The 24552-nt window shown below is 40.3% G+C and overlaps 2 protein-coding genes across 2 annotated transcripts in view; both read right to left on the bottom strand.

Annotated features, from left to right (window-relative positions):
* Window positions 1-24552, bottom strand: part of LOC137297853 (MKI67 FHA domain-interacting nucleolar phosphoprotein-like) — a 273252-nt gene that overhangs the window by 7592 nt on the left and 241108 nt on the right. The window lies entirely within an intron of this gene.
* LOC137298148 (uncharacterized) overlaps window positions 17906-24552 on the bottom strand; it is a 32334-nt gene continuing 25687 nt past the window's right edge. Inside the window, exon 2 of the mRNA XM_067830261.1 lies at window positions 17906-18903. The gene's annotated coding sequence lies outside the window, so the exon portion shown is untranslated. The remainder of the gene's footprint in view (window positions 18904-24552) is intronic.

Below are 24552 nucleotides of genomic sequence, written 5' to 3'. Positions count from 1 at the left end.
TGAAGCCTATGAGACACAGATATCACAGTTCTAAACATCGGTAATAGAATTACACCCACACGTACACACACACACACACGTTCAAATTTAAACCCTTTCATGAGGAGAAGGCTTCGGACAAGACCCTAATAGCTGCAATTGAATACATTTGGCCGGATATATCTTTATGAAGAGGTATGTGTAAGCGCATGCATATATGTGCGTATATGCATGTCTCTGTATGTGTCCAACGTTTGGATCCGAGGACACCTTACCTGTACACGGGCTATACTACAGGGTGCGATCAGGCCCGCCATGTTTCCGACACCTGCTAAGACCGGACAGTCATCGGATGCTGTATCTGATTACAGCGTCTGTAAAATATCCCTGTACAATGTCGGTGACAGCGTGACCTCCTCACCAATACACAATTTTGTTAATGACACTAAAATCCCAACAGGAACTAAACACAAAGTTTGATCTTACTTAAAAAACCTTAAATAATTGTTTCTTACGTCCACATGAGGTCATCAGGCAGCTAAGAGGTAACTGCTAATATCTGCAATTAAATAAAATAATTGATAACATGAAATGAATAAAATACATATCAAATGTATTGGAATATTACTAATACCGCTGGTATTGATTAGTTGTATACAGACCTTTAAATGAATTTTGCCGTCCTGGTACCTGTGTCATAGATGTCAATAATTGTTTCAAATATTTCTTTAAAATCTTTAATGTTATGTGTAATTTCATTTTAACGACCAGAATTGAAGATATGTGTAATCGAATCAAACGACATCTCTAATTGATTTGAAGATTTCTCTCACTGGGTTAACGATATTTTGATACGCATTTATGGATATTTGAAAATTCTTTGACGATATTCTTAACATAGTTGTGTAACCACTGTGATCGTAATTGTTTTATTCACAATTAAAGATATAAAAATATTGTGTAATTCTGTTTTCAAAGTAAGAAATTAATTAAAGGTGTCTTCAATTATTTGTCTATAACTTAAATACATTCTTGATATCTTTAAATATTATCGTAATAAATGTGGAAACGGCGAGAAAAGCGAGAGCCCTTACGAGGTTATATTTCCTGTGTGCAATTTCCATATTGATCAACGATTAAAAAGGAGGAATAGGACGCTGCTGACTGATCCCGAGGGTGTTGACAATATAAGAAGCGCCGCGAGGCTCCTGGAAATCTTGAATATGACATGAAGACGTAATCTAATCCATAGGTTGAGACCGCCTCGAACTACATACAATCATATACCAAGATGAATCACTTTTCACTTAATGCCGTCTGATGTCCTGATTAGAATAGGACTTGTAGAGACCCAGAGTCATGAATGTCATTATAGGGGCACAAAGAAAGGTGAACAGTTAAGAAAAGGGGTAGGTAAGGTTGAACATTTCACTGTGGTTTCAGGACGAACACGGTGGAAGACCTAAACAGAAGAAGGTCTGGATTTTTGCTAAGATGAGGTAGAAGTAGGTGTGATGGTAGGTGGTGGTTGACGGGGTTCTGAAGGTACACACAGATTGCAATAAGCACGTATGGGTTGGGTCGTGGTGCATAGAAGTAAATCTCTTGAGGTGTACTGAGGTGGGTAGAAGAAGGTCTGAGATTAGGTGCAAGTAGATTTGGATGTGTGCTCACTTCCGTAGAAGCAAGTATAAGGAGATGAGGCGGAAGTGGATCTGGTGGAGTGTTGGGGATTTGTAAATATTGGCGTGGGGCTATATACTGAGATTTGATAGGTCTGGGGGTACACTGGTATAGACTGGAATTAGGTCTGTGCGCGGAGAGCCCATGGGAGGATTAGGACTGGGTGGGTTCAGATGGATAGAAGTAGGTCTCCGAAGGTACGAGGGGATGTCAATAAGTTTTGAGCCTTGCATAGAAAAACACAAAATATTGGTATGAACCACATTTATTTTTCAACATAGTCCCTTTGTGAGTCAAGACCCTTGTTCCATCTTTTCTGCCAGGCGCTGATGCCATCTGTGTAGAAGGCACCATTATGGTCCTCAAACCAAGCCTCAGTAGCAGCAATAAGCTGATTATCATCCTGAAATCTACGACTACGCAAGTGTTTCTTGAGATTTGGGAACAGATGGTAATCACCTGGTGCCAGGTCTGGAGAGTAGGGGGCATGCGGCAAGATTTCATACCCGCATTCCTGGACAGCAGCGGCTGCAACGCGAGAGGTGTGTACTGGAGCATTGTCTTGATGTAGAAGAATACCACGTCTGATCTTGCCCCGGTGCTTCTCCTTGATTGACTGTCGCACTTGCCTCAACAAGTTAGCGTAATATTCCCCATTCATTGTTTTTCCTTTCGGTATGTAATCTATGTGGATGACGCCTTTGCTATCCCAGAAGACTGTCGCCATTACCTTCTGCAGTGATCTGGAGGCTTTTGAACGTTTTGGTTCTGGGAGAAGTGACATGTTTCCATTCCATGGATTCTTGTTTGCTCTCAGGATCATAGTGGTGGATCCAGGTTTCATCACAGGTTACTAGCCTAAAGTGAAAATCTTCTGGATTCTTGTTGTATCTGGTTAGCATGGAGTTGCTTATGGTGACCCTTGTTTGCTTCATTTCATCTGTAAGCATTCTTGGCACACATCTTGCGCACACCTTAGACATGACGAGATGTTCATGAAGAATTGTCTCGATGGCTCCGTGTGAAATGCCTGTGGTCTCCTCTAACTCGTGGAGTGTTTTTACAGCACAAGTCTATGCACGCTGTCAATGTTTTCCTGACTAGTGCTTGTTGTTAGGCGACATGGACGGGGTCATCTTCAAGACTCTCTCTACCATGCTTTAATTCATTGACCCATCGTTTGATGGTAGCAGATGAAGGGGAAGACTTCCCATAAACTGCTGAAAGCCTTTCTTCAATGTTCTTCGCCGAGTTTGCTTCAAGAACTAAAAACTAAATTACTGCTCTATACTCAATTTTATTCATTTTCACTGCCGTGAGGGGGTCTGTTGCTGTCAATGTGAGCTGTTCCATAACTTCTGAGAGTAGGATACCAAAACTTATATATCACATCAGCTACACCCCAAGGTTTAATGTCGTACCATAGGCTGTGACACCTGGGTATGAAAAATGCTCAAGACTCAAAAGTTATTGACATCCCCTTGTACGTTGAGATAAGCAGAATGTGCTGGGCAGGTTCCTGGCATTGGTAGAGGCATTTTGGGTGCATTTTGTGATGGGTAGAAGTAGGTCTAGGACGGGTTCAGATGGAGTAGAAATAGGTTTTGATATGTGTAGTCCTGTTTGGTGAGACCTCCAGACCCCTCATCCACAGACTCAAGGAACACCAGACCTCAGTTAGAAAACAGGACTCCAAATCAGCCATTCTCGACCACATTAGAGACCACCCAAACCACACCATCAACCGGAACATCATCAAAATCTTAGAAAAGAACCAGTCAGACTACAAAATCCGCAAGCTACTAGAGGCACTCCACATCATGAAGATTGAACCAGCGATGAACAGAGATGAGGGCTGCCAATTTCCACTCGCATATCATCATTTGTTAAAATAATTCTGTACTTCTATCTGCTTTGTTATAACAACACTCTACTGGCTTCCAATCTCTATACCAGACTCCTTATTAACTTCTGGCTTCCCATCAGTTTGTGCACATCAACCCCATTAACTGTATAAACAACTCATCTCCTCATTTATTGTAACAATACATGTATATATTTATTACCCTATACCATTTGCTTGACAACGACATTAGTGTCTTGATATATATTGTAGAAGTGAGTCTGAATTTGCTTCAAATGGATTTAAAAATTCGTATGTGTTAAGGTGAGGATGGGTAGAAGTAAGCAATGTTATATTTATACAACAATACAAATTCAAGTACCCAACCGTGATTCGAACACAAATTGTCAGCACACGATGTCCACCCAGCTGGTATTCCACTTGACGCACATTGTGTACAATTCAACTGTAGACTTACAATGTTCCTTTGGCAAGAGCCATCAATAACACAATGTCTCTTTTGAAGCTGTTAAAGGTATCTAATGTTACACACCAGTAAAGTGCAACCTTCAGTACTGCTGAGTTGCATTCAGGATACCCAGGAGGGGGAGCAGGGTCGAGGATACAGCGAGATGAGGTCTGGAAGATCATGGGGTAGAACGTGGTCTGAAGAGACCTGGAGAGAAATTTAGAAAGTAAATATAAGTTGAAATAAAGTGGTAAGATGTGTCACAAATAATATCAGCCAGCAACAGCATAAACAGGAATCACGTTTTGGGTAAACTAATTTAACTGAGATATCAGATAAATGGCAAAATAACAAACAATCACTGTAACGTACGTTTACGGTAATCCTAGTGACCACTTCATAGCACGTAGTTGCTGCTTTAACACCGTTGTTCCCCAACACGCTGTCTTTTCTCCACAAGCTGAACCATGGTGTGAGTGAGTATAGTTTTAGGACGATTTTAGCTATATTATCACGGAAAGGGATATCGGAAATGGGCTTAACCCACTGCGCCTATGTGGAGAATCGAACTTTCGGCGTGACGATCGAACATCTTAAGGGTACCCCACCGCTCCCTGTGGTGGATGCACATGGCTGTTGTCCGCTTTGGCTCATTATACTGGAAATCGTGGCTTTGATGGTTTTCGCAAATATGTTGTTTTTCTACTAGAGGGCACCTTGAGCATTACAACTTGCCTTGCAAAAAGGATTTCGTTTATAAAATAAAGTACAGCCTGTACCTACCATAAGTTCTATATATTTTACAGATGCTTCATTCAGTGGAACCTTTATGTGTTTGTGAACGTTCAGTTATTTACAGCCGTGTTGCTGTGACATGAAGGGGAATCAAACAACTCATTTCCCAATCTCAGGGTGAACGAGAGACCATGAATGTTTTGGATTACACATGTTCAGTGTTTTTCAGTAAGATTTTAAAATGCACAAACCCAAATAGCTGTAGTATTGGTTTAAAACAAATGGCGAATATTCGACAAAACCACTATGAATTGTTTTGCAAAATAATCTTAGCTCTACAGTCTCAAGTCTATGTTAAGGTATGGGAGTTACGATCAACTTAGGGTTAAGACTCAGCCCTATATCACTGACGCCCAAAGCAACTGTCTGAAGTGCTGGTGATGAAAGGTATGGTAATAACACTCAATGGTATGGTATGGTTATTGCGTTGCCCTGACCTGCAATCCGGGATCCACCACTGATAGAGCATTTCCGGTATTAAATGACATTTGCAAAGTCTTCAAGCAGACACCGTTGATTAACTCATGTAATAACGCTTGTCTATATTTCTCTCTCCACAAAACAATAATATATACTATGACAACAATATGTTTTCTGGTTGGAACTGTCATAAGGTATTATGTGTGTGTGTGTGGAAAAACAGTTGCAGTTTTCATTCTTCATCTGAAGAACATTGTGCAAGGAATTTACATAGAGACGCTTATCTCGAATATTTCTTTCAACAGGACAGGTCATAAAATAAAATTCACCAGGTAACAAGTGTAAATCACATAGAAGGTTAACATGAACATAATAGCGCTGAGTGTTGATTACACCATTGTTTACATTTTCCATGATAACCTGGCATGACTGTACGGATGTCTAGGTGAAACAAATAGGAATCTGTGATAAATCACTCGGGCTCTAAGTATAAGCCGCATATGCTTCTAGATTTCCAGATACTCAACCTTAATCATTGTTCACAAACATCATCGTATCCCAGTTGCGTAGTTCGATGCTCATGATGTTGATCACCGGATTGTCTTGTCCAGATTTGATTAATTACAGACCATATACCGGTAACTTGAATGTTTCCGAGAGCGGCGTTAAGCAACAGTCAACAAGAGACATGTGTCGTACAGGAAGATTCGGGCAAAATCAAAACTAAACATACATTGTCCATATGTCCAACAACATAAATCTAACATTAAAGCATTTCATGTCTCACGGGTGTATGGATTTATAGGAATATCCCAAACATATCACAACTCAGAAAAAGGTCCTCATGCATAGTGTACATTCCATATCCTCATGCATAGTGTATATTCCATACACATCCCTAGAACTATAGCAGGTGAAAATTCTTGCTCGAAATCGTTTACAGCAAAATATTGCTATACACACAGCTGTTTGCAACCCCCATGTTCCTGAAAAGAGGATATGAAAAATGGCAGTCTAGTTTGAAATTTTAATATTAATGCCAACATTTTATGAAAAGGTTATTCCCTAGAAATACTTCGCCTACAGATACTAACTGTTCTTGAAACAATACCTGCGCTCTGGACATTAGTTCCCAGTGCATAAAATGTGTACATGGCTCCTGGTAAAGCAATTTGTCTGATGGTGACCTGTGCATTGAGACTACAGAACACCCGTCAGCTTCAGAAAATCAACTCACATTGAACATAAGTTGTTGTTTGTTTTTTTCAAAACTCACTTTCCGAGGCACACAATTCTACCGACATCAACCTAGAGCTTGTCCTTCCTCAAATACAGAATATAAGTCTCCTTCAGCGTTAAGTGGCCTTAATGACGCCGTGACAGATTTGTTTGTTTGTTGTTATTTAACGTCGCACTCCACAATATTCCTGCGTGTGCTTAGTATATGTAGACGGTGGCGGTGTCAGGACCTCACAAGCTGGACATATTTGGCTCTGATAGCAGTATGTATCTGCCTCTGACCTCCATCAAGTAAAATTATTTATTCACATACGAACCTAAAACGTTATTTGTTAGGACCAGTTTTTTAGCAAAGAGGACATGTTCGGGATATCAGTCACTGGAGTTTCTGGTCCAGATACAGTTAACAACAGACCGCCCTTATGTGCACATTGTTGTGTGGCATTAACATTCAACTGAACATGTCTACACGCTGTACTAGTATGCTAGTACCATCACAATTACTTTTTTCATGCGTTTTATATCACCCAGGACAGAAATACTGTATAACCAAGGTTCGTTGTGTAAGTTACAATAGTTGTACCTGTGACTGCATAAGAGTTTTGATGCATCCGCTGGATAATGTTTGATGATGCGACACAGATACAGATAATCGCCTATAGCACTAAGCTACAGGATGCTAGACATTGCATACTACATGCAGGGACACCTCTATCATTTACATCTGCTATCATATTTGCAAGATGAATTGGTTGTTTCAATGGAATGTTAGAAGCCCTGTTGATATAGCCTTTTTATTACTCCAACAAAACCATTAAATGCATGACATTAACCTATGTATATAACTATGGCATTGACGCATATCTGACACACCCGATCGGCAGAAGCATTAATATTAGGTGTCCACATTAATATCTCTGTCAGTGGTATGTATTATGTAACTGCATTGTGTTACATGTTACAAGTATGTTTCATTACTTCTGACCACATTTAAGAGCGACGGGGTAGCCTAGAGGTTCAAGTGTTTGCTTCTCATGCTGAAACCTGGTTTGGATTCCCCACATGCGTACAGTGTCGGAAGCCAGTATCGGATGTCCCCTCACCGAGATATTACTTGAATACTATGTTTAAAAGACAGTTCACTCACATGGCCAAGGGGGTGATATGAGAAACAACCATCTAATGCTACACTGGGAACGATACAGTTTTGCCACAAGGATGTTAAAGGTTGCATTTATAGCATAGCAATATTTGAAGACACTGATACATTTATGTGTATCTTATTCGTATGACGATGATTAATGTCTTTGATGATGACGCACTGTGTTACCTGCTGAATATATGCTTAAATATGTCTACAGATAATTTAACAGTAATCCACCGCTATCGTCAATATCATGTAAACCCAGTGGCTTGCAAAGCTTTTTATTCAGAGTATTGAGGGCTTACCCAACCTTTTTAGCAACAGTCATATGTAAGCCTGGGCTTGTTTTTCATAATGGTAGCTACGCCCCTGATCACTTAACGCTCAAAGGCTTAGACTTTAGGCTTAAACGACTCAACAATGACCTGACTAAGGCTCACCGTGTCTAAAATGTGAATATGCACAATGTTCCACTGACTTAAACACGTATGTGACTGGTTACAACCACTGGGATAACTGTTACTATCACACAAACATATCAACATATTTTCAGGAAAGATTTCATCAAACTCATGTTCCTGAATGTTCAAATCTGCAGGTAGCACCGACTGAAATATACAGTTGCAGCCTATGCAGCCGCTTGACGTTCCACAATGGAGAACACGGCTTAATGTCGTAACTCCAACGACATGTAATGCTGTGTAGCTAAATGTATTGAAAATACAAGACAGTCACAGAGCATCCGACTCGTCGTGTATTACAACTACCCGATTTGAGGCGGGGTAGTCCGTGGAGAATCAGTACACCCATCTGGGATGCCCTCACGAGACGTCACAGTAATCACGCTAAAATTCTAAGGCGAACAGAAAACGTCCGTCGCTTTGATGACGTCACTTATCATACCTGGCCGTTCTTCTTGAGGGCCTGAATGAGTTCTTGTCGGTTGACAAGAGGATGAGGTCGCTGTCGAACACCAGGATCCATCACATAAAAGTCGTGTGCCATGTGTGGCGTGTCTGGGGAGCGTGCAGTCCACAGCAACACGATGACGTTGCTAGCAGCCGGCAAGTTCGGTACACATGAGATCTGGCGTTTTGATGCTGGCAGAGGACACCACGTGGCCGCTATGGCCAGGGACGAGGCTACCATTATTATAAACCGTATTTACACATGATTGTTGCTGAAGAGCTTACTATCTAAATATAAAGGTTTGCAAAATATTGGGCTTACACCAAGAAAAATGGAACATTCTAGCACGACATTGGGAGATACTCGATTCTGATTGGTTGACTGCTGCACGTGACCGTCCTTAAACCTAAATCAAAGGACCGCTTCACCTGCGTATGAATACATAGCACTCGCTGACCTTTTTGTTTGTAAACATGCCGTTTGAATTAGACATAGGCGATTTTCACCTTGGTGCCTTCTACGAGATATTCGGAGAAGAGGAATTTGATCTAAAACCGGAATGTTTCGATGACGACCTACTGGAATCAAGCGGTACAAATGAAATTCTTCAACAAGAGAATACAGGTACATCTTTCGGCACACATTGAGTGTCACTGAATTAACGCTAGATTCCACATAGATCGGTGCCGGGTATTACAGAACTGCTAACATCACATCACGCCTAAGTTAGTAATTCCCCCGATGTTTCATCACTCGTAACACAAATAAATGTAGCAGGGCAGTGAATGCACAAACGACAAACACACACTACGGGTGTGAGCTATTGCCCGAGGAATCTTTATTTTTTTGTGGTCGATAAGTCACCCTGAAATATTTACAGAAATAACGATACAATGAATAGTACATAAAATCATCAATGTGCAATACTTATTACTAGTGGCTATAAACAGACAGGCTAACATGAAATACACGATAAGGTTACGACTTATCTTATCGAGTGTATAACAAGACATATATGAATAAAAATTCTAAGTTAAACAAGGTCATGAACTTGTTTACAAATTGTTGTTTACATAATACATGGGTTGGATGGTAACTGATCTATATATATTACAATTGTTAATGTAATGGATATAGTTAATGGAATACATGGATTATAATGCAAATCTGAAATGAATTATTCTAACAACCCTGTGGGTGAGACTGGGCCGGGGTGACAACAGAGCACAGCAACAGTCTGTATCCCGAATATATCTGAATAAAATGTAATTATTATCATAACTAAGAGTAAGACGCTTAAAACTTATGTGCTGTGTGAAATGCTATATGCGCATATTGTATACACATACCTAAACGACAGAATTAAAATAGGACTATTCTACAACACATTCGGACTTAAATTTCTCATGCACGCAACAGCAAAGAAATAGAAAAGTTGTTAGTAATTACAAAATAAACCTTACAACTGCTAAGCCTGTTTAGCATATTTATGTTTATAGATAATGGATGACATTTAGGCAATATCAAGGTTACTAGGTTACCTTAATAGAACATATTTAACGTAAGTGCAATGATATAAATATACAGAGATATATTAAACTAACCTGATTTGTCAAGTGTCTGTCAAGTTGTCTGTGTGGTAACTTTGTGCAGAGTGCAGGCTATTAGACAAAAAGACTTAACTTTCAGGTTTAGCTTGGCCAATCAGTTGATCCAAGCTAATCAGTTGATCACGTAATGGCTTGGGTTTGTTAAGGGCTTGAGGGACACATGACCTATTAAGTAGCCTACAGACATACATATACAGAACACAAAACATTAAAATAATAAAATCCCTATGTACATAGTTGTGTCTGCCACATAAATACACAAAGCGAACCTCACAATATCTATATATGCGGGGATGGAATTTTGTTCAGTGACGGCCGCTTGTTCGGCAATACCCGACACCGCTCTACAAAACAATCGTAGAAGACTGTGCTGCATACGGTTGTCACTCCAAAACAAAGCACAAAACAGTATGAATTAAAATGAAAATGAAATTTATTATTATATAGAGCAATAAACTTAAAATAGATTAACATGAAGCAAATCTCTGTTAAATGTGGTCATACTAAGCAGTACACAAACCATTGTGTTCGGTCCACCACTGTAACACTCTTATCACATCCAGATGTTGAGGCTAGAGAAATTGACAAAATAACAGGTCACAAAGACCATCAAAGTTTATCATCCTACAACACTGATTCATCGGCAGCACAGAAACGCCATTACTCAGCGATCCTTCACAACGGCTATGAAAACACTCGGCCTATCCCTGACCTGATGCCTTTGGTCCCCGCTGCATCGTCAGTTGTTGCACCATCCACATCTACTATAAACGTGTCCAATATTAAAACTGGCATGTCTGGTCTATTCCAAATTGGCAACAGCAGCGTGGTGAATAATAATTACTTCCGTGAGTAAGTTTGAAAGTTTGAAGCGACAACACTTTACAGTCGTCCTACTTGTAGGTCATGGGCGAGTCTATAGTAATGTACTCTAGGGGTGAGGTGATTTTTCGGTTGCATAAATTATAATTGTGAAGAATTGTTTAGAGGTTCTACACTATGTAACTGACAGCATTGTATCCATATGTAAGAAACACAAACAAGTTGTTTGAGCATCCAAAATAAAGTTCTTGTACTTTGCAAATGTTTTGTCTAAATCATTGCACATCCTGTTCTTGAGTTGGACGATTCCACATCGATTCCTGGAAAAACGCCCCATCACAACTCTGTGCTCTTGCGCGTGAAAGTGCCCGGATTTCAAACGCGGGTAAGTGGTGCTAGAATGGAGATAAAGGCATTCTGTTTTCATTTTTGCGGTCCTTTATCTGTTGATTTAAGACCGGTAAATGTCATTTAAAGCCGAACGCGTTAGTTAGCGTGAGGATTATCTGTTGATTTAAGACCGGTAAACGTCATTTAAAGCCGAACGCGTTAGTTAGCGTGAGGATTTAAATGACATTTACCGGTCTTAAATCAACAGATAAAGGACCGCAAAAATGAAAACAGAATGCCTTTATCTCGTAATTAGGAGAAGGAATGGCATGCATATCTCGCTGAGGTGTCACAAAGCCGTCCCAGTGGGGTTCTCTCCTACCCACAAATTGCTCCTTACACCATCACACCATACTGCACCAGCTTCTGGAGGCAACATACCCCCGTTCACGCATTTGGCGGTAACTCATCACCTCTGTGCAGCCGGTTTTCATCCACGAAGACGATCCTCAACGTCGCTGCCAACAGGAACGTCTCAGTCTCACACGGCGATGTTGCGCATCCAGCAGCTGTTCTCTGTCAATAACTGGCCACGTTTTGTTGACTGTCAGTATCCATCGCGGATAGGTTCAGTGTCAGGATTAGATTGCGGATATTCCGACCTCTCTTAGATGCAGGTACCCTGGACCTGCTTGTCATTGGCCTGTCTAGTGCCTCACCGGTTTGTGTAAAATGTTGATTTAGACTAATAATTCTTGTACCAAAGACATGTAATGCGAGTATTCGTGGTTCTTATCTGTGTTGTACCGAGGAATTGCTCATGTTGTTAGTGTACCAGTCATGATATATCCGTGTACCTTTGCAATATCAGCGTGAATGTATAAACCGTCTGTATTTAGCCTTAATCATATGCCCCGATTACACGTATCGTTTCGACTGCCATGCGTTTAGTGTTTTTCAGCTTTTCGCATTTTCTATAAAACACGTACCATGAACACGCATCACTTCTCTGTGAATCATCGTTGTGCATTCATATAGATTTTAATACGTTTCCACATCTGATACTCTGGATGTATCTTCAGTACCATACACATTTGAACTTGTGTGCACTCTTCTTGAAACCCAAATGTTGCCACGTGCTTTACCCACTCTTATTACGTGAGTGTCAGGAAGGGTGTTTCCATATTCTTGTTGCATCAGTTTCTGTTGAGCACATTCATCTCATAAAATACCACCACGGTAGCCACTTTGGAGCAGGTTAGGTGTTTCAACATTCTTGTTACACCAGCCCCTGTTAAATCCATTCATCTAATAAAATACCACCACGGTAGCCACTTTGGAGCAGGTTAGGTGTTTCAACATTCTTGTTACACCAGCTCCTGTTAAATCCATTCATCTCATAAAATACCACCACGGTAGCCACTTTGGAGCAGGTTAGAGCATTTCAACAGTCTTGTGTAACATTATACTGTTAAATACATTCATCTCAGACAGTTTTACTGGTGTTGGCACTAGTCTGCGGAGCAGGGTGGAGTATTTCAACACTCGTGTTTAACAATTTTCTGTTAGATACATTCATTTCATACAACTTTACCGGTGTTGGCACTTTAGAGCAGCTTAGAGTGTTTCAACACTCTTGTTACAAAATTCCTAACAGCCAATTATACATGCGAACATAACTGTTAATCAAATTTAAGCATTTGGCAGAATCCATCTTTTTGAAATCGGAAGAACGCTCAAGAAACCCTCTTTCCGACACATTCACGCGCCGCAAGGATTCCTCATTGTCATCGAGCGGAATTATTCGTTACCTCACCAAGACTGATTTCATTTAAGGTGATCAGAGTCTGGATTTAACGTTGCATTGTACGTTTCACAAGTACAAACAAACTCGACTTCAGAATACATGGTACATGCTGAAATGGAAGTTATCTTTATTTCATTATTCTAAATTAGTTGTTTTTATATTACCACGCCACTGTCCAAATGGTTAAAAGAACGATAACACTAATGCTAATCACCCAGTCGATCAGGCTTGTCAATTGAACCTGTCTAAAAGACACATCTGATCTGTCAGGTGAATTTCATCAATATCCTAAATTGCCACTCTAGTTTAAAGGAGGGACAGAAAGAAGGGCGACTGTCATGTCGCGGAAAAAAACTGCAGGTTTAATTTTACCCTTGGGGAAGATTATGTTGTAATCATCAGCAGTGCCAGGTCCCTAGTATGGTGGACATGTCCATCTATAGCATACAGGAGATATCTACAAAACAGACAGTATCCGCCTATAGCATACAGTTGATATCTACAGATCAGACAGTGTCCCTCTAAAGCATGCAGAACAGCTGTCCATCTATACAGAATCCAAAATTCAAATGTCTTTCATTCAAGGAGGTGCCAGTGGTACGTGATTAGCTTTGTGCTGCTACATAACGCTTACCCCTACCCGAGGCTGTTATATGTTTTATGTATAAAGTCATCAACATGAATCCTTTTTGAGAAGTTATAGTGAAAGGAATATGGATATCATTTAGATAACATTATCCAACTGATTTGTTTCTTCAGGTCGAACTAGATGTCTTGATGTTTTATGTTGCCCAGACAGTGTAATACTTCTGCCATCATCAAGGGGAAGGCAAATCTCTCTATTTACCTGTTCATGGCAAGCAGGCACAATGCGATCTACGACAGTTTCAACGTCTATACGTCAGTTTGGTTGTTTGGTTGTTTGGTTGTTGTTAATTGCCAGCTTATATAATGCTTGTCTATAAATAATCGAGGCTGGAACAGACAATCCAGTGACCAACAGCATGAGCATCGACCTACTCAATCTCGATGCATCAACCAAATCAGCGAACCTAACCACCTGCTCACCGTAGCTGCTTCTTGGGATTCTGAAGATCAATTGTAACCCGGATCTTCAAGGGTACCTTACTTCCTCCTTGACTTGCGATCGTCTGAGCTCTAAGATTGCTTGGTGCAGGTGGACCGAGGACGATGTATCAATAATGAAATCAAAAGTCATCTGGAAGTTTGACAGCAACATGAGAAGTAAATATACTTATCATCACCAGTTAGATCCCGACCCCTAGCTAGTCCTTTTGTTTGTAGATATATATCGGTATTTCTCCTCACGGCAATAACAGGGTTTCGATGAAAAACGATGAACTGTTAAAATATACGACAATAACTGAAATAGCCCACGCGTACACCTAACGTTGGCTGTTGGGCATAGCACATTTAAACTAATCTATATGGTATTGAAGTAGTAATCAGAAATGACATATATTATATTAAACCCGGGAGGTATATTTAAACTCCTATATATAATCCAGGATTTGAGTTCTTAATAGCACTTTTCTACTGATCCATGTGAGTCATAGAAAAGCATCAACGTTTTTGACATACCAGCATAAAGCTTGAAGGAGCTATGGGGTTTTCTGGTGTAAAAACTGCCTCTGGTACCTGATAAAACTGCGTCTATAACGGTTCCTTTCAGACGCAATTCCTTCCCCTCTTATAATTTTAAATTCAGAAGAACTACAGTATGAACTGGTAAAGTCTTGACAAATTTCTTCTCTCAACAACTATCTATGGGGACATTGCACGGTGCATTCCTGCATTTGTAATACTATGCATTATAAAAGAGTTGCAGGAGTATATGTCAGTAATGCAATTATATTTCTGCACTAGAATTCATCATAAAAAAGTTGCAGGAGTATGTGTCATTAATGCAATTATATTCCTGCACTGGCATGTATCAGAACAAAGTTGCAGGAGTATGTGTCTAAATGCATTGTTATATTCCTCCTCTAGAATGTATTATAGCAAAGTTGCAGGAGTATGTGTCAGTTAAACAATTATATTCCTGCACTAACATGTATCATAACAAAGTTGAGGAAGTGTGTGTCGGTAATACATTATTATATTCCTCCGCTAGGATGTATTACATGTATAACAAAGTTGCAGGAGTATGTGCGAGTAATATAGTTACGTATCCTGTACTAGTATGTATTATAACAAAGTTGCAGGAGTATGTGCGAGTAATATAGTTACGTATCCTGTACTAGTATGTATTATAACAAAGTTGCAGGAGTATGTGCGAGTAATATAGTTACGTATCCTGTACTAGTATGTATTATAACAAAGTTGCAGGAGTATGTGCGAGTAATATAGTTACGTATCCTGTACTAGTATGTATTATAACAAAGTTGCAGGAGTATGTGCGAGTAATATAGTTACGTATCCTGTACTAGTATGTATTATAACAAAGTTGCAGGAGTATGTGCGAGTAATATAGTTACGTATCCTGTACTAGTATGTATTATAACAAAGTTGCAGGAGTATGTGCGAGTAATATAGTTACGTATCCTGTACTAGTATGTATAATTATAACAAAGTTGCAGGAGTATGCATCAGTGACACAGTTATATCCCTGCACTAGAATGTATTGTAACAAAGAGTCAGTAAGTCAGTAACATCCTTGCACTAGTGTAAGGTAATGCCAATGATCAAGAGTCACTGTGTCTTTGAGCGATTACTTCTGAACATTCTTGGTACAGTCTCGGGCGTCTCAGCTGCAGTGGTCAGCTGTGCGGTAGTTTATTTTTCGAAACTGGTACCCAGGTCACACCAAAACTCTATACTTTATGGAATATGCCGAGCACTCTAAGCATCCTAGACATGATGATGGGAGTCCGTGGAACTCACTGGTGAACATGCGGGACCTGCATTACCCGGAGGTTTCCTTACATATCACATTGACATTGATACCCCACTTGTTATCAATGAGCCAAATCATAGAAGGTTCCATACCAGAAAACCTGTGATCAGACACTGAGAGGGGTCAGTTGCAGACCCAAATCATCAGTTATTCCATTTATTGCTGTTTTAGATACATTCAAAGAAAGTAAGATAAAAGTGGAGCGACATTAACCACGTGGTTTAGTAAGTAGCACGTGTTAAGGAATATTACGCCGCGATGACGACAAAATGAGACTTTCTTCAAAAGCTGCCTCTGTGCTGTCACAGCCAACTGGGCCAGGCATGTTTGAAATTGCTACTTTAGCATTCAAGCTGAGTGACGTGATGAGGACATGTTCAAAGATCGTTAACACACGTGGATGCATAAGTCTTTGAAATAGATCCGCCCCTCTAGTTCATGGTTGGCGTGTTACATGATTACCTTCGAAGTCGCCTTGTTCTGTGACGCATGTAGTTCCTCCGCCAGCCATGATGTTCGTCCTAGACTAAGATTTGTAAAATTCGTACTTCATTCATTCTGACGTCAAACCTGACGCCATGATGAGATCACCCCAACTCTTCAATCAGATTGTAGTGCAAAACTGCGCAAAGATATCCTCTACCATTCATGTTCAACGTCTCAAGCTTGTTGAAAGATGGGGTAGTCGGTGCATGTCCATACTGTGTAGATCGATGACCATTGTCATAGTGACTGGATTTTTAATTTATCCTAAACCTTACTCTTGCAATAAATCATCATTTGACCTCTCACTCACTCACTCACTCACTCACTCACTCACTCACTCACTCACTCACTCACTCACTCACTCACTCACAAACACATGTGTCACATGTAACTGGTATGGCGGCAGCGTGTTGAATTATAAAAGGGTTTTCAATATATCAGTCTCGTGTAATCGTGATATTGGATTTGTTTTGGGTCGTACAGCTCTAGTACTGCTGAAACAAATATGTGTCTATGATACAGTCACTTCTGTAAATCTATGCTGCTTTTACCAGAGATTTCTTATGAATCTGTGAAGGGTTTTGTCGGTTTTATTTATTCGTTGCAATTTGTATCGTGATATGTGTACATTGTACGTGTTGCATGGAACTGACTAGGTGCTTTTGACCAGCTAGGATCTCACATGTTTTCAATTACATGTTTGCTATTCATGTCTTCCATAGATATCACATGCTTTTTGTCCAGGTTACGCGCCTGTTTACTCTGTGTATGTATTACGTCGTATCTGCCTTGAAGAGCACTACAACACGCATCACTCTGTATAACCTCCCTTAAAACTGCAGTACAGCATGCATTACTTCACGTTACTTCCGTGTAACAGATTACAATATACATGAGCTTGTCCTACATCCGTTTTCATAGCTTACAACATATATTTATTTCCATGTAACATGTGTATTACTGCGCATGGTAAACGTTGCACTCGTGGTTTGTATTACTTATTATACCCTGATAACAGATGTATTACTATGTGTTGTTCCTATGTAGATCTGAGCTACTTATATTTCTTTCAACAAGGGAGTTGGGGTAGTCTAGTTGCTGGAGCCTTCCCTCGTCATGCCGGAGACTTGGGTTCAATTCCCCAAAAGGGTAGACTGTGTGAAGCTTATACCATCTGGTGTCCCCCGCCGTGATACTGCTAAAAGCTTCATAAAACTAAATTTACTCACTCACACACTCATTTTGTTTTAACATATGTAAATGTCATTTTGTAAATATTTGGTTCTACGTAAAACGTACTTTATATTTTGAAGGTCAGAAAAAACAAAATACATGTGCATGTGTTGTAGGTGTAATGTGGTATGAGATGATCATATTTCTCACGTAGAATGCCCCGTTACTAAGCAAAATTCATGTAGTGTTTGGAGGTGAAATGAAAACACAATTCAGGCGTTTAGTTTACCTGTCCTTCATTTTATTAATAAGTTGTGACGGTGTCTCTCATAACCACAAGGTCGGCATGGCCGACAGCTGCGGAGCTACACAGTTGGTGTACGTCTTAATCAAATATCACAATGATCAACTGCTTACCTGTGGATTGAAGTGAAGAAATGGATTACAAACGCGAATGACAAGTGTCAGCTGTCACTTGTGTCTATGTTTTCAGTTTGTCTATGGTGGTTGGGTGGTGTGGCTGTGGTATGGACGGGTGGGGGTGAAGGAGGAGATCGGGGTGGTCTCACACCACAGCCAGAGAGAACCAAATTGATATTCTGTATTACATAGTTTGTCTTTATGTGATATCATTTACGTACTTCATTAACAATTTGAAAAACGAACTAAACATGCAAACAGTAGTTTATTTATAGCTTTAGAAAATAGTGACATGCTTTGCCAGATATACTAATATAATCATCTTTCAAACCAGACAGAGGTCGCGCTGATACAGATGTCCAGGGTGTCGATTGTTTTGGGAACAAAGCTAACTTCATACACAAGTACAAACACAAGCTTCTATATGAATAGGTTAATCATTGGTCCTCGATCTATCAAGTCTTGTTTAAATGCCTTGGCATCGGGTGATTATATATCAGTTCAACAAATACATGTGTCATAATGAGAAAGTTTAGCTGTTAGGACATAGAGACTTACAAGCATTCAACTAAATATGGAACACATCCGGTCACGTGATGTTTTAATACAAAAGAACAGTCTCCGTGAGTTTACAAGATTTTGTCAGTTGATCAGCACAGGGTGTGGTCGGGGGTCGGTTGGCCTCAATGATGGTGATTGGACTTGGGTAAACAGATTCACGGGGCAGGCGGAGAGGTATTGAGCCTTGTTTCACTAGCACTGGTTTCACTAGTCAATGTTCTGGCGCCTGCCATTTGGTAGAACGTTGTGTCACGTGATCTGTGATGAGGATCAAGCTCTGGAACCAGTTTCATTTCCTGAAACGAGAGACGCAAGTGTTACATGCATTTTTGTGATGCAAAACCATCCCCAATACATTATTTCCTGGTTGGAAGTCGTACACGCCTTGAAACAAGAGGTTCATAAACGAAATAGTTTGTGGACACTTAGGTCCATCCATCACCTTGATGTAAGACGAAGCTTTAGTACAGGTGAAGAGAATGTATACGACTGTGACATATTCAGTGGATATTGTCATGTCCGGAACACGGCTTTATGACTATTTCCAAAGTGTTCTTGTCATCTTATATCCACAGTGTTGACTTAATGATCCTTATCAATGTAGTGTATGATAATCATTACTTAAGGTTATAAAGTGTATTTGGGATTGAGTAACACAACACAACTGGAAACCATTTTTGTAGAAACTCTCGGCGATGTGCTCAGTTACAGATTTATGGTTTTCACATAGTTCGATAAGCTGCTGCCAAGAAATTCTGTCACAGTGCTGGTCTAGTTTTTAGGTGCATCGTGTGAGTGTATTAATATGGTTGTACTTGATATGTCTAGACAGTATCACTACAATGAGCGACAATCGTTTTCCGCTTCTGCTCACAACAACGATCCTACATGTGATTTTCTTATTTGCTCATGTACAATCTGTGATGTTTTAGTGGCTTAAAAAAGGCTTAAAAAAGTAAATACTGTATACAAGGACAAGAAACCCTCAAGCCAATATATCTCCGTCCTGTGAACGCTTTATCAGATTAGCTTGCTTGGGAATTTGTATACTTGTTTTGTAGGTATGTTACCTCCCCGTGGTGAGAATGACGGAGGGTTAGTCAGTTGAGCGGAACGTTGGGGACTCGATCCCCGTCATTCCAGAATACGTTAAATGATGGCACTTGTTGTTATCCATGTCCGAATGCTAGAACGTCGGTTTGGAGTTTATGCTGTCTGAGTGGTACATATAAAGCAATGTAAGTAGCGGTAAAGACTGTACAATCGCCACGTTTCAGAACGAGTATAAGCACGCACAAACACACATACACACACACACACACTCACACACACACTCATGCAAACTCTCTCTCTCACTCTCATACACACAAACGTACACACACTCTCTCTCACACTCACAAACACTCAAATTCACACATGCACACACGTTTCAGTAAAAATGCAACAATATCCAGTGCACTCTGCACTTCACCTTATCATATACAAATGACATTCATTATTTGTAGAACAGATTAACTCAGCTGCATTTGATCGACTTGTTCTGTGTTTCAGAGATTCCATATACTGTTCGAAATTTAAACTTCAAGCTGAAAAATGAAGTTCCTTTAGGATGTCGTGTGGTTTTTGGGGTGTGGTGGTTTTCTTATATGTTCCTGATGTTTCAAGGTGCAGACATTGTGAGGAACTCTCGCTCCTATTTGGTGATAACGACAAAACCTAATCATTTGCTTCTTACAGAATATCACTGCAGTTGTAGCCATAAACCTAATAGCCCCAAGACAAGCACTGCGCAATTTACCGTTATAAGATTGTCACTGCTATTGGAAAAGCTCAAACTATATCTGTGAACGGCCTAGTTTGATTACTTCCCCCTTATGGCAATCAAATGACGCCCGCCATTAATCACTGCCTCTCCTGCGGAGTCTTCACCAAATAGATTGGGATGACTCGATTGCGGACTAAGTCGGCCAGAAAAAAAGAAATTCTACTTGAGAGGTAATATTGTGTAGTCCAGTGCCTAATGCTGTAGAACACGTGTATTTGAATCTAATAATTAGTTTATCTGGCGGGATATTCATAGCTTCCATATTAGTCTGTATCCCTGGGAATACAGATGAACAGAAAATACGGGAAAGTTCTTCGAAAGTATATAAAATGCAATCCTCGATTGCCTTTATTGAATCGTCATACCGACAGGCGGGTATATTGCACACAGTCCATGTCGCCAGCAGCCTGAGAGCGGGACAAATAACGGCATAAATATGTCCTTAAACAATGAGTAGACGTGGATTAAAGTTGTATTACAGTATATTTCTTGAAGTGAATAGTTTTGCTTATTGATTGAACATGTGATTACAGAGTAAAGCAACGCACACATGAGCTACGATCGTTCACAGGAGCTGTGAGCATGGTGGGTTTTAGAGACAAGTCCCTTTTTCTTTCTTCTGGCGCATGCGCATAGGTTCCCGGGGCCACATCATAACCTCAAAGTGGCTCCATCTACCTAACAGATCCCTATATGATAGACACACTGACCACCACACGATAGACACACACATCCCTGTATGATAGCACCCCCCTCCCCCCCCCCCCCCCCCGCCTTATGATATACACATCACTTTATGGTATACACACACCATCATATGGTATACACACACCATCAAATGACATATACGTCACTTTTTGGTAAACACACATCACCATGTGGTATACACATCACTTTATGGTATACACACACCATCGTATGGTATACACATCACTTTATGGTATACACACACCACCATGTGGTATACATATCACTTTATGATATACACACACCATCATATGGCATACACACACAATCAAATGACATATACGTCACTTTTTGGTAAACACACATCACCATGTGGTATACACATCACTTTATGGCACTTGTTGTTATCCATGTCCGAATGCTAGAACGTCGGTTTGGAGGTTATGGTGTCTGAGTGGTGCATATAAGGAAATATAAGTAACGGTAAAGACTGTACAATCGCCACGTTTCAGAATGAGTATAAGCACACACAAACACACATACACACACATGACATATACGTCACTTTTTGGTATACACACACCACCATCTGGTATACACATCACTTTATGGTATACACACACCATCATATGGTATACACATCACTTTATTGTATACACACACCATTATATGGTATACACATCCCTTTATGGTATACATACACCACCATATGGTATACACATCACTTTATGGTATACACACACCATCATGTGGTATATATATCACTTTATGGTATACACACATCATCATATGGTATACACACACCATCATATGGTATACACACACCATCATATGGTATACACATCACTTTATGGTATACACACACCATCATCATATGGTATACACATCACTTTAAGGTATACACACACCATGATATGGTATACACATCACTTTATGGTATGCACACACCATCATATGGTATACACACACCCATATGGTATACACATCACTTTATGATATACACACACCATCATGTGGTATACACACCCACCCGTATGGTATACACATAACTTTATGGTATACACACACCATAATATGGCATACACATCATTTTATGGTATACACACACCATCATATGGTATACACATCACTTTATTGTATACACACATCATCATATAGTATACACACACCATCATATGGTATACATCCACCACTCTGTGGTAGACACACACACTATTGCTTGGTAGTGACACATCCTATAAGTGTCCTATCATATGGCATACATCCACCACTCTATGGTAGACACACACACACTATTGCTTGGTAGTGACACATCCTATAAGTGTCCTATCATAAGGCATACATCCACCACTCTATGGTAGACACACACACACACTATTGCTTGGTAGAGACACATCTTATAAGTGACACGCACAATCTGCTTAAGCCCAACTCGCAACCATTAGTTGATACACGAACCAAACAGTAAACACACATGTAGCATTTGTGTAAGATATCAGTCTCCATTAACCCTAGCCACCCACCACACCCGCAACACACGCTCTGTTCACAACATACGACCTCTATCAAACACAGGCATTCTACTGAAGACACGAAGACCAGATGATACACGTACTCCCAGAAGAGGACTCTAATTCAGTAGACACACACGACGAGAGGAGCTCGCACACTATTGAAGACACAGAGACCAGATGATACACGTACTCCCAGAAGAGGACTCTAATTTAGTAGACGCACACTACGAGAAGAGCTCGCACACTATTGAAGACAAAGGGAGACCAGATGACACAGGTTCTCCACAGGAGAAGACCTTTAACACACTGAGAGAAGAACTCAAACACAAGTTGACACACAACATCTACCACACACAGTCTCTCTCTTAGACACCTACACAATACAGTACACACACGACGTCTGCACAATACAGTACACACAAGACACCTCCACAATACCGTACACACACAACACCTGCACAATACCGTACACATAGGACACCTGTACATAAATAAAGAAACGTGCATTCTTGATATCCGGAATCTCATTCCTTCTGACAATGTTGGAGGTTGCTCACAGGTGATTAAGTCCAGTTTAGATTGTTGGCATGTTAAGGACATTTCAGAGATTAAACCCATTCGTTGACCTATTACACTGAAGCTTCTTTACTGCTAAGCGCTACACGTCCGCTCAACGCACCAGCACACATGCTCCACCAGTACTACAGACCCTTTAAAGCAGGATTATAGCGCACCATATTAACGCCAGCTTCTGTTGCAGCATCTGCTACAGACCTTTCAGACAATGATTTGTCGAAGTGACAGATTTACTTGTTCAGCTCGCCACTGAGAAGCGGTAAGCAGGCGCGGGTAATAGGTACAAGACTGTGGATATTTCACTGAAGCAGCGAGAGTGATCGATCCGAGTCGCATTAGCCGTGACACAGCAGATCAAGGCACAAGGAGCTTTCACGTTTAACCCTGCCGTAAAAGCTAACACAAAAACTGTGAAGAGAGTATATGTCTTAAATCGCATCTCTAGCTGAGAGCGTTTTTTCTTGCAATTCGAAACAAACGCTACAGAAAGATAATCATGTATGTGTTCGATGGTAAAACAGTTTCTTCCACACACTGTGATCTGGCTTGCCAAATGAAACCTTAACGCCATCGGCGAAGTAGATCAATTATGAAATAATGTTAGAATAAACGTGAATGTACCTTGACGTTAATCGCAAGAATGTATATACTTGACATTAAGACAGTCTCCTCCGAGAAAAGGTTACCTTCATGCAGTAACGACCATGCCTCCCAGACGTGAACATAATTCCATTAAAGTTTTACAATGATATAAACTTTGGGGGATACAAATCAAATACTGAATGCTGGGCCACAGTCAATAGTGTATCTGACACTAATGCACATTTAAAAAGCTCGGGAGAGGGTAACCCGTATAACGTCCTCATTACATCACGAAACAGTATTTTCTCTCATCCATATATTGAATATATCTAAGTATCAGAAATGCTTTTGGTTAAATATTGACTTGACAGCAGCGGCAAATATTCAACCTCGACATTCCTACCCCTCCACTCCAACATCTTCAAGTTTTCTGTCATATATGAATTTACTCAGGCCTATGGGAGGGCGTGTTAATTTCAGCGAATGTCACTCTCGTCCGGGGAGTTGTCAATACTGACCCTCCAAGCCACGCCCACAGTCCACACTTCAGGTGCCACTTTAGCAAGACATGTGTTCAATTTAATGATATCATATCTCAAATATCTGTTTAACACTCCTGTTGAGCCGCAATGTTGTCTTCGTCACCATGTCGAGGTCGAAAGCCCAACACCTTACAGCTATATGCACCTTGAATAGGCACCAGTATCAGCCGAAAGTGGAGCCCTGTCACTGTGTCCATTGACGTTTCATATATGTAAACC

Source organism: Haliotis asinina, chromosome 10, assembly GCF_037392515.1.
Source record: "Haliotis asinina isolate JCU_RB_2024 chromosome 10, JCU_Hal_asi_v2, whole genome shotgun sequence".
Classification (NCBI taxonomy): Eukaryota; Metazoa; Mollusca; class Gastropoda; order Lepetellida; family Haliotidae; genus Haliotis; species Haliotis asinina.
The sequence above is the reverse complement of the archived record's forward strand: the minus strand, read 5'-3'. Positions and strand labels throughout refer to the sequence as shown.